This window comes from Garra rufa, chromosome 5 (genome assembly GCF_049309525.1).
Source record: "Garra rufa chromosome 5, GarRuf1.0, whole genome shotgun sequence".
In the NCBI taxonomy this organism is placed as follows: domain Eukaryota; kingdom Metazoa; phylum Chordata; class Actinopteri; order Cypriniformes; family Cyprinidae; genus Garra; species Garra rufa.
Window position 1 is genome coordinate 7,629,385 of NC_133365.1, and position 12,945 is coordinate 7,642,329.

Below are 12,945 nucleotides of genomic sequence, written 5' to 3' on the forward strand. Positions count from 1 at the left end.
CAAAAAGAAACAACACACTATTAAGAATCAAGCGTATGTAAACTTTTGAACAGGGTAATTTTTATAAATTCAACTATTATTTTCTCTTGTGGACTATATGTAACTGTCTTTTATGTGAAATATCCTATTCAGGTCAGTACTAAATACAAAATAACTCACATTTTGTATGATTCCTCTTATTTTGGTAAAATAATTAACATTTTGGACATACTGCAAGGTGTATGTAAACTTTTGACTTCATATACAGTATCATTACCCAATGACATAATTGCAAAAGAAAGCATTGAAATATATATTTTTTTCCACCAGTCTCATAATTATTCCCTTTAGGGGTTCCGTAGTACACGTCATTTCCTTTCTGAACATGGGAACATCCCTAAAAGAAACCACTGAACTTGAGTTTGGACCATAGACTGTAAAAAATATGGACGTAGTATGCGTGACGTCACCCGTAGGATTCTGAAGCGCTATTTTGAAGCCTATAGTGGGCGGGATTCGGCCGTCGCCATCTTGGAATCGCGTCACCACGCGTCACTCCCGGATAATCAAAAATAGGCAAAAAGGCGGGACGTGGGTGGAGCTGGTTGCTGAAACCACGCCCGCCCAGCGCGACGGTGGTGACAGGAGCTGCAACCCCCCTGTCACTCAAGTGGCCACGCCCATAATTATGCTGAGCTTTAAGGCTTAATATAACTTAAATGGATGAGTTATAAAAAAAATTCACCCCCCTCACAGTTGACATGAAGGGCAAAACTAGCTATATAGACCAAAACCATTTTTGAACCAGGTTGTAAACATACTTTTTTCTGCTGTAAAGTTGGGCATTTTAACATGGGGAGTCAATGGGACTGACTCCCTTTTGCAGCCAGTCTCTAGTGGCCAGTCGATGAATTGCAGTTTAAGCCACTTCCGTGTTGGTTTCAATAGAGAGAGCGGGAGGTTGCCGCTTGGTTTGGACCAAGAATCATCCCTGTAAATTATTGTCTCATGAATAGCTAAATATAATAAAACTACCTGCTTTATTGCATAAAAATGCACATTTGTATATTCGTTTGTGTCTGTGTGTTTGTAAGCACATCACACCTCGGTCCTCTTTAATGAGTCTGACGCATAATCGCTCATTATGAGAGAAAGCGATAGAGAGGAGCAAAGGTGCCCGTACTTTTAATAGAAGCCACATAGCTTGTGTTTAATTATGGATGTTAACCCCTGGGCAGCGCGTACGCGCATATGTGTGCGTGAGATACTAGTTATTGAGTTAAGAAGTGTAATTCTCCACGTAGCGCTTGTGCTGGGCCTTTTGTGACACCAGCCACCAGACCCCTTTTGGCTCCTCGACAAACCTGCCGGCAAAACAACTACCGCGGCCCACAGGAAACCCCGTCTGACCCCTTTCGTTCTTCTGCACACTCACGATAACAAGCACAGGAGAAGCAAAGAGACCATAATTGCCGTGTATCTCCTGAGAGTGTACAACCTCCTGTCTCGAACCTCTCCGACAGGCTTTTTTTTAAACAATCTCTAGAATTTACAGCTTTTCGCCGTCTACATCTAACGCCAGCGACCATTAAGGTAGTTTTCCTCTGAAGACTTGCAGTGGTAATCTGACTATTTCTTTTTTTTTTTTCAAAGGCCTTATATTTCCTCTTTCGTATCTGTCAATTAAGATATGCGTCCCATAAGCCCCTGTACAATTTACACAATTTGGTCCCAGAGCACTTGTTACTGGTCCGCTCATGTAAGGTTACAGAAGGGCATTATCCCCTCTTTTCTGCCATTTACTGCATCAGCAATAGAGCCTCTGTGATCTTACGGTTGCATCTCTGCTCCGCTCTGCCCCTCGGAGGCCCATCAGAGTGTTTGTTAGCTCCATTGACGGATCATTAAGGCTTTTAGTCGACCAGATCATTTGTTCTCTAATGAGAGGGAGAAACGCGAGCCCTGATACTCATCGATGATCAATGTCTTCTGCCTGTTTTAACTGTATCACTCGTTCTCAGTCTCTCTCGCTCTCTCTTTCTCGCTGTCTGCATCTTTATCTCTCTATCTGAGATAAAAGTGGAGTTCGAAACGCTTGGGAACAATTAGCCTCACCCGTCTAATCAAATCTCTCGTGCGTGAATCCTTCCACCTCATTTTCATAAAACTTTGTGAATATCCCAAACCGTGCATCACATTAATGCCCCTCCTCCTCGTCTAGCCTGTGTCTTCCTCTGACTGGCTTCTGCGTCTTTAACGCTCTTGTGTTTAAGACTTCACAGTGATTGAATCCTAATTTGCATGCTATCTATCTTAAATAGTTTGCAAGATTAGGATTAATGCGTCCTGAATCGTAGCACATGTGAAATAGTAGGCCTAGCTCAAAATGCACAGATGGTGGAATTTTTCCATTGCATTTATGCAGACTTTTTTGGCTAATCTGTGTGCGCTTTTAGGTCTAATATGGCTAATCTTTTTGTGCTTTGGTCTAATATAGCTCACTTTCACATTGCACTTAGGAAAACAAGTTTATGATGATTTTTGAAACTTTTTCAGTAACTGTACAGTATATCAACTTTTCCCCTCATAACGATATCTTATACATGAAGATATATGTTGTTTTTTCAATATAATATGATATTTACTTGGCCTGGACATCAAAACTATATAAAAGGATTCGCCAGACTAATTAACATTTTTACTGCAAGTCTTGGGTGAGTTTCTGGCTAAAAATGTGTATTTTGTTTTGCTGTAACTCTTGAGTAAGTAGTTTTGAATGATTCCAGCTCAAAATAATCTTTTTACTTTACTGTAACTCTTGATTGAGTCGTTTTGAATGATTCTAGCTCAATCAAGTCTTATATTTTACTGTAACTCTTGAGTGAGTCGTTTTGAATGATTCCGGCTCAAAATAGTCTTTTATTTTATTGTAACTCTTGAGTGAGCCGTTTTAAAATGATTCTGGCACAAAACAGTCTTTTATTTTACTGTACTCTTGAGTGAGTTGTTTTGAATGATTCCAGCTCAAAATAGTCTTTTATTTTAGTGTAACTCTTAAATGAGTAATTCTGAATGATTCCGTCTCAAAATAGTCTTTTATTTTACTGTAACTCTTAAGTGAGTCATTTTGAATGATTCCGGCTCAAAAGAGTCTTTTATTTTACTGTAACTCTTAAGTGAGTCGTTTTGAATGATTCCCCGACTCAAAGGAGTCTTTTATTTTACTGTAACTCTTGAGTGAGTCATTTTGAATGATTCCGACTCAAAATAGTCTTTTATTTTACTGTAACTCTTAAATGAGTAATTCTGAATGATTCCCCGACTCAAAATAGTCTTTTATTTTACTGTAACTCTTGAGTGAGTCATTTTGAATGATTCCGACTCAAAATAGTCTTTTATTTTACTGTAACTCTTAAATGAGTAATTCTGAATGATTCCCCGACTCAAAAGAGTCTTTTATTTTACTGTAACTCTTGAGTGAGTCATTTTGAATGATTCCGACTCAAAATAGTCTTTTATTTTACTGTAACTCTTAAATGAGTAATTCTGAATGATTCCCCAACTCAAAATAGTCTTTTATTTTAGTGTAACTCTTAAATGAGTAATTCTGAATGATTCCCCGACTCAAAATAGTCTTTTATTTTAGTGTAACTCTTAAGTGAGTCATTTTGAATGATTCCGGCTCAAAAGAGTCTTTTATTTTACTGTAACTCTTAAGTGAGTCGTTTTGAATGATTCCCCGACTCAAAAGAGTCTTTTATTTTACTGTAACTCTTGAGTGAGTCGTTTTGAATGATTCCGGCTCAAAAGAGTCTTTTATTTTACTGTAACTCTTAAGTGAGTCATTTTGAATGATTCCGACTCAAAATAGTCTTTTATTTTACTGTAACTCTTGAGTGATTAGTTTTGAGTGATTCATGCTCAAACAAGTCTTTTATTTTACTGTAACTCTTGAGTGAGCCGTTTTGAATGATTCCGGCTCAAAAGAGTCTTTACTGTAACTCTTGAGTGAGTCGTTTTAAAATGATTCTGGCACAAAACAGTCTTTTATTTTACTGTACTCTTGAGTGAGTTGTTTTGAATGATTCCAGTTTAAAATAGTCTTTTATTTTAGTGTAACTCTTAAGTGAGTAATTCTGAATGATTCCAGCTCAAATAGTCTTTTATTTTACTGTAACTCTTGAGTGAGTCGTTTTGAATGATTCCGGCTCAAAAGAGTCTTTTATTTTACTGTAATTCTTCAGTGAGTTGTTTTCAATGATTCCAGCTCAAAATAGTCTTTTATTGTAGTGTAACTCTTAAGTGAGTAATTCTAAATGATTCCGGCTCAAAATAGTCTTTTATTTTACTGTAATTCTTGAGTGAGTCGTTTTGAATGATTCCGATTCAAAAGAGTCTTTTATTTTACTGTAACTCTTGAGTGAGTCATTTTGAATGATTCCGACTCAAAAGAGTCTTTTATTTTACTGTAACTCTTTAAATGATTCTGACTCAAAAGAGTCATTTGTTCGTGAATCACTGGTTGTATTGTATGTTTTTGATTCACTAAAAATAACTAGTTCATAGGACTCGTTGACACGCTTCTTGTATGGATGCAACGAGAGCAGCTCCAGAGAAAGTTAGGTTGGAGTTGTGTAGCATAGCATTATTTGATGAAACACTCATTGTTTAAGTCATTATATTTAGTTCGGACAGCAAACTGAGGTAAATATGGTTTATTTTTGCTGATGCCTTGTAGATTCAGCACTGAGGGAAACATTCGCCTAGAGTTACATATTATATCGCTAATGGAATTCAAGCAATGCTCAAAATGAAGATAGTTTACAATTCTTACAAAGCCGTAATATTTAATCTAAGTATACTTTTTAACTGAGTAAAAAGTTATGCTACACTGTTTATGCTTCGTGCAGAAAAGTGTTCCACATGAGCTGATCAATCGTTAGTGTTGTTTAGTCACACTTGAAATGATTGTTGACATTTGTTGGCATGAGATGTACACTGAGAGAAGATATGTGTCAGGAGCCCTGATAAAAGAATGTGATTTAGCTTTTTTAAGGGCAGATAATAATTACAATGTGATGCAATTACGATGTATGCCCTTATGACTGCATGTTTACACTGTAAAATGTTGTCATGTAACCTAATTATGTACTTAAAGATGTAATATCTATGTATGTATGTATCTATCTATCTATCTATCTAATATTTAACAACTGTGCATCTGTATATATCCATTCATACATATCTATTCAAAGTAAGGAACATAATGGAAATATGCTAAATCTGTATTAATTTCTCTATTGCTTTTGTTCTCAATCGAGCAGCTAAAACTTGGATTAGTGAACCAAGAGAGATATCGTAAACCGTCTGCCTAATAGATCATTCTGACAGTTTAATTTTAATGCTTGATTATCATTCAATCTTGTAATTGTATTATCCAACCGTTCAATTAATTTGGTCTATATTTACACCGATGATTAGGATCAGAATCGAAATTGTAGTCGCTGGCTCTGCGTGTCGAAAGTAACCAGGCTATCTGTTGGAGTAGCTCTCCTGATACTCGTCCTCCTACAGGAATGGGATATCAGCTCCATCTGCTTCCAGCATCTTTCCAATAGAGGAACGAAAACTCTTAGATGTGATTGAGTGCATGGACCCACTTTAAATGACCGGACGTGACTATGCTGTATGTTGCAAAATGAGCTTAAACATAGAGGCATGGCTAGAATTAATAAGGAAGGTTCTGCTAAAATCTGAAGAAATCTGAAGAAAGCACCACGCAGAATGTTTTATTCAATCTGTATATCTAAATAAATAAAATGTTAAATCTTTATTTTGAATATGCAAAATGTGTTTGCAATATAAAACACGTTTGAGTTTATGTATATTCATGTTCCGTCTGGAGTGCTTTTGCTTTATTGAACTTCTCAAAAGACAACAGGCCATGTTTAAAATTCTATGTGCAAATACCAGCAGCAGGCTGAGGGCGCGATGCAGCAAGAGTCTGTGAGCATTAGCTGGTCATGTTTACCTGCTGCAGGTCAAATAGTGTTTTCCCTCAAAAGCAATTCCATCTTCCTCACATTCGCTCTCTTTCTTTGTGTCTTCCTGCAGATGATGTTCCTCCATATTTTAAAACAGAGCCAGTACCGAGTCAGTTGCACTTGGAAAGGAACCGGTTGGTTCTGACTTGCATGGCCGAGGGGAGCTGGCCTTTGGAGTTTAAATGGATCCACAATGACACAGAGATCACGCGGTTCTCGCTGGAGTACAGGTCAGTGTGTTTTAATGCATGTGTAAAAACTGATTTGAATCTGAAAATGTGTAATGTTTTTTAACATGCTATGTTACAGAACCAGATCGCTTCCATTATAATCAGAACTGGCTATAATGGAAACGCATGAACCTTAAGCTGACAGAAGTGTTATTTATGATGTTATGCACCATGTTATTAATTTTAAGGTTTTAGAGTGTAGTCTTAATGAAAATTATGTAATCTATCGAAACAAGCGGGTAGCAGAAGTCACACAGAACCAAACAAAATGTCATATTAAGTAAGTGAGTAAACTGTGCTTAATAGATGTAATTGACAACATAATGTCATTGATATGATAATTTAATACATTTGAATCAAAATATTAATACAATGGTTTCAGTATTCATACAGTTGAGGTCAAAAGTACACATATACCTTGCAGAATCTGCAAAATGTTAATTATTTTACCAAAATAAGAGGGATTATACAAAATGCATGTTATTTTTTATTTAGTACTGACCTGAGTAAGATATTTCACAGAGAAGATGTTTACATATAGTCCACAAGAAAAAAATGACCCTGTTCAAAAGTTATCATGCGCTTGATTTTTAATACTGTGTTGATCCACAGCTGTTTTTTTTTTTTTTTTTTTTTTTTTTTTTTTGTGAACAGTTAAACTGTTTGCTGTTCTTCAGAAAAATCCTTCAGGTCCCACAAATTCTTTGGTTTTTCAGCATTTTTGTGTATTTGAATCCTTTCCAACAATGACTGTATGATTTTGAGGTCCATCTTTTCACACTGAGGACAACTGAGGGACTCATATGCAACTATTACAGAAGGTTCAAATGCTCACTGATGCTCCAGAAGGAAAAATGATGCATTAAGAGCCAGGGGTGTAAACTTTTGAACAAAATGTGATGTGTACATTTTTCTTACTTTGCTTAAGTATCATATTTTCTTTCATTGACTTTATTCTCGAAACATTTCAACTTTATTTTCAAAATATTCCGACTTTAGTCCTGTAATCTGTAATATTTAGACTTTATTTTCGCAATTTTGACTTTATTCACGAAATATTTTGACTTTATTCTTGTAGTGTTTTGACTTTATTCTTGCGATTTTAACTTTATTTTCAAAATATCATGACTTTAATCCCATAATCGGTAATATTTAGACTTTATTCTCGAAATTTCAACTTTATTCACAAAGTATTTGACTTTATTCTTGTATTTTGGCCTTATTCTTGTAAGTTCGACTTTATTCTCAAAATATTTCGACTTTATTCTTGTAGTATTTTGACTTTATTCTTGTAATTTCTACTTTTTTCTCAAAATATTTCGACTTTAGTCTCATAATATTTTGACTTTATTCTCAAATTATTTTGACTTTATTCTTGTAGTATTTTGACTTTATTCTTGTAATTTCGCCTTTATTCTCAAAATATTTCGACTTTATTCTTGTAGTATTTTGACTTTATTCTTGTAATTTAAACTTTTTTTCTCAAAATATTTCAACTTGTTGGCGCCGATAGCCTTGTGGGCAGCGCGCCGACATACAGTGCTGTTGTGCTCCGGGCGTCCCGTGTTCGAATCCCAACTCGAGGACCTTTCCTGACCCCTCCCCCCATCTCTCTCTCCCACTTCGCTTCCTGTCAATTCTGATCTGTCCTATCAAAATAAAGGCAAAATCTTAAAAATAAATAAATATTTTGACTTTATTCTCAAATAATTTCGACTTTTTTCTTGTAGTATTTTGACTTTATTCTTGTAATTTCGCCTTTATTCTCAAAATATTTTGACTTTATTCTTGTAGTATTTTGACTTTATTCTTGTAATTACAACTTTTTTCTCAAAATATTTCGACTTGTTGGCGCCGATAGCCTTGTGGGCAGCGCGCCGACATACAGTGCTGTTGTGCTCCGGGCGTCCCGTGTTCGAATCCCAACTCGAGGACCTTTCCTGACCCCTCCCCCCATCTCTCTCTCCCACTTCGCTTCCTGTCAATTCTGATCTGTCCTATCAAAATAAAGGCAAAATCTTAAAAATAAATAAATATTTTGACTTTATTCTCAAATAATTTCGACTTTTTTCTTGTAGTATTTTGACTTTATTCTTGTAATTTCGCCTTTATTCTCAAAATATTTTGACTTTATTCTTGTAGTATTTTGACTTTATTCTTGTAATTACAACTTTTTTCTCAAAATATTTCGACTTGTTGGCGCCGATAGCCTTGTGGGCAGCGCGCCGACATACAGTGCTGTTGTGCTCCGGGCGTCCCGTGTTCGAATCCCGACTCGAGGACCTTTCCTGACCCCTCCTCCCATCTCTCTCTCCCACTTCGCTTCCTGTCAATTCTGATAAGTCCTATCAAAATAAAGGCAAAATCTTAAAAATAAATAAATATTTTGACTTTATTCTCAAATAATTTCGACTTTTTTCTTGTAGTATTTTGACTTTATTCTTGTAATTTCGACTTTATTCTCAAATTATTTTGACTTTATTCTTGTAATATTTTGACTTTACTTCCCTTCGGAAGTTACAGAAGATATATGTTTCCCAGTAGACAAAATACCTTACATTTACCCTGATAATCAAATCAAAAAGTTTCACCCCCTGGCTCGTAAGGTATCGTGTTTCCTTCTGAAGCATCAGTGAGTGTTTGAACCTTCTGTAATAGTTGCATATGAGTCCCTCAGTTGTCCTCAGTGTGAAAAGATGGATTTTAAAAGTATATAGTCATTGTTGGAAAGGGTTCAAATACACAAAAATGCTGAAAAGCCTAAGAATTTGTGGGACCTAAAAAAAATTTATTTTGAAGAACAGCGGGCAGTTTAACTGCCAAACAAGTGTCTAACTATTACTAAACAAAAAACACAGCTGTGGATCATTCATCAGGTAACAACACAGTATTAGGAATCAAGTGTATGTAAACTTTTGAACGGGGTCATTTTTATGAATTCAACTATTATTTTCTCTTGTGGGCTATATGTAAACATCTTTCATGTGAAATATAGCTTATTCAGGTCAGTGCTAAATAAAAAATAACATGCATTTTGTATAGTCTCTTTTATTTTGGTAAAATAATTAACATTTTGCAGATTCTGCAAGATGTATGTAAACATTTGACCTGTAAATAAAGACTCTGAAAAGTTGTGCATATGCCAATAATTTATATTTAAGTTGCTGTCAGTACATCAATATACATCAAAAACCACACTTTACGTAAGAACACATATGAATACACAGAACTTCATGATCCCTTGCCTCAAATAATATTATTTTATTTATAAATATGTTATGTGTTACTTCATTTATTTATTTTTGATATTGATTTTATTCACTTTTGTGTTTTATTTGCTAAAACATATGAGCGTAACTTCAAAGTTAGCTTTTGATGTGTTTTGGTCTCTTTCACACCCTTTATATGTGCAGCTGTAGTAATACTATGATAGTATAAATTATAAAATAACCCAGGCGAAGTCCAATCATACAAATGGATTCCTGCTGAGAATAAAGTTTGAAGAAAATAAGGTTTTATTTTCAGTTAATTTATCTTGATGCCATTCAAAATGTGTATATTTCTCTTCTACAGAACACAAAAGACAACATTTAGAAAAATGTCTTAATTTGTTTTTATCCATGCAAATGAAGCCCAGTGTTGTTTTGGACCCCATTGACTTGTACAGACAAAAACAGTTGATTTTCATTATATGAACAAGGATTATAACCTAATAAAACTGATATTTTATCATATTGGTTACTTCCATTGCTAGGGAAAGATTTTGCTGAGTGCACTTTTTGAGTGCTGTACTTAAAGGGATAGTTCACCTAAAAATGAAATTCGAATAGTCTTTATTTTGTGAGGCGAAGATTCAAAGGAATAGTTATTCAGTGTTGAAAAGCAGGAATTCACTTTTAAAGACGATTGTATCTGCCATCAAATGTACTCAGGTCATCCAATTCGGACTTATTTTTAATTAACTTCCCTCAGAATATAATGTAAACTCTGGAGCTGTGGTGAATGGAGTTTTAATTAAAAAGATAAAACTGGCTGATTAGAGCGAGGGACGGGACGGGGTACAGATAGTGTTCTGGGAACTGTGCTGTTCTGAGGATTCCCATCTACTCCATCTACTCTCATGTTTACCTTGTTATGGCTAAAATCCAGTTACAACTGAACTCTTTCTAATGATCACTATGCACATGCGTATCCAGGTTAAAGGTGTTTACTCGAAAATAAAAATTCTGTCATCATTTATTCATTTCAAAATCATTTGACTTTCTTTCTTCTGTGGAACATAAAAGAAGGAATTTTAAATAAAGGTTTGTGTGTTTTTCCATCCACACAATGAAGGTCAAAAAGGGTGTTGTTTGGATCCCAGCATTCTTTAAAATTTTGCGTTCCATATAACAGAGTGAGTAAATGATGACAAAATTTTCATTTTAGACAATTTATCCCTGTAAGATATATGCAAACCGTCTCATTTTCAAACAAATTAATAACAAGTGATCTGAGACACAGAGAGTTGTGACAATTTATTAACATGTTCTTTGAGAGACAGAGTTGTGGAAAATCAAGCTATCAAAACATTTTTAAAGCAAAATGATCATGAAATAGGGTGACCATATTCTGAGAATCCAAAAAGAGGACCCCCCCCCCCCCCAATTCTGTTCTATTATGTGTGAATAATAGAACTCACACATTTATTTAAATTCTTATTTAAATTGATTGCCTTTATTGGCAACAGACACATACTGCCCTCCAAAGGCAAAGTGCAGTAACTACGCATTTGGTCAAAATTGAGACTTTATGAAAACTGTTTGCAATTCGTCTGTGAAACTAGTACATTTCCGTTTCGGCATGTTAGTGACACACAGCTCTTGCCGCAGCTCCTCGTTTGTTTTGTTTTGACAACTGGGTCTTTCGCGTCATCAGACAGGTACCTCAGAATAATGCCGGTGGGCAGTGGCTGCATTTAAAGTGTTGAAGTGTTGAATTAATGACGGTCAGTGAAATGAGGTAAAAAAAACCCGGACATTTTATGATGTATTACAAAATCCCCCCGGACATAATTTTATAGCCAAAAAGGAGGACATGTCCGGGTAAAAGAGGACGTATGGTCACCCTACATGAAATGAAATTAAAGTCAGTATACAAAAAAAACCTTTCATAACATTTTTAATTTCACCCTGAAGTGCTGTGAACTAATCATTTGAATAAATTACTGAGCAGAATTACTAAAAAATTAATTTAATAATAATAAAAGACAATAAATAAATAGCTTGCAGCATATCCAGAATATACAGCATTTAATTTTATCGAATGTAATTAAATTTTTTATTGTGTAGTTTTTTGTACATGTATAGTTTTATACTTAGAGTACGACAGCGCTTAGTGCCACGTGTAAAAAAAAAAAAAAAAAAAAAAAAACTAAAATTACGGGATTGAAGTTATTGAATATTTTGAGAAAAAAATTTAAATTACGGGAATAAAGTCAATATTATGAGAATAAAGTCGAAATACTTCGAGAATAAAGTCGAAATATTACGAGATTTTGACTTTATTCTCAAAATATTTTGACTTTATTCTCGTAATTTCAGTTTTTTTCTCAAAATATTGACTTTAATCTTGTAATCTTAGATTTTTTAAATTTTTAACGAGTCAAAATATTATGAGAAGTCGAAATACTTCGAAATACTTAGAGAATAAAGTCAAAATATTACTTTATTTTGACTTTATTCTCAGAATATTTTGACTTTATTCTCGCAATTTCGATTTTATTCACGAAATATTTCGACTTTATTCTTGTAGTATTTTGACTTTATTCTTGTAATTTTGACTTTACTCTCAAAATATTTCCACTTTATTCTTGTAATATTTCAACTTTATTTTCTAAACATTTTGACTTTATTCTCAAACCATTTCGACTTTATTTTCAAAATATTTCAACTTTATTCACAAAATATTTCGACTTTATTATTGTAGTATTTTGACTTTATTCTTGTAATTTTGACTTTATTCTCGAAACATTTCAACTTTATTTTCGAAATATTTTGACTTTATTCTCGTGATTTCGACTTTATTCACAAAATATTTAAAATGTATTCTTGTAGTATTTTGACTTTATTCTCTAAACATTTTGACTTTATTCTCTAAACATTTCAATTTTATTCTCTAAACATTTTGACTTTATTCTCAAAATATTTCGACTTTATTCTCGAAACATTTCAACTTTATTTTCGAAATATTTTGACTTTATTCTCGTAATATTTAGACTTTATTCTCGAAACATTTAGACTTTATTTTCAAAATATTTAGACTTTATTCTCGTAATATTTAGACTTTATTCTCAAAACATTTCAAGTTTATTTTCGAAATATTTAGACTTTATTCTCGTGATTTCGACTTTATTCACAAAATATTTAAAATGTATTCTTGTAGTATTTTGACTTTATTCTCTAAACATTTTGACTTTATTCTCTAAACATTTCAATTTTATTCTCTAAACATTTCGACTTTATTTTCGAAATATTTCGACTTTATTCTCGAAACATTTCAACTTTATTTTCGAAATATTTTGACTTTGTTCTCGTAATATTTTTACTTTATTCTCGAAACATTTAGACTTTATTTTCAAAATATTTAGACTTTATTCTCGTAATATTTAGACTTTATTCTCAAAACATTTCAAGTTTATTTTCGAAATATTT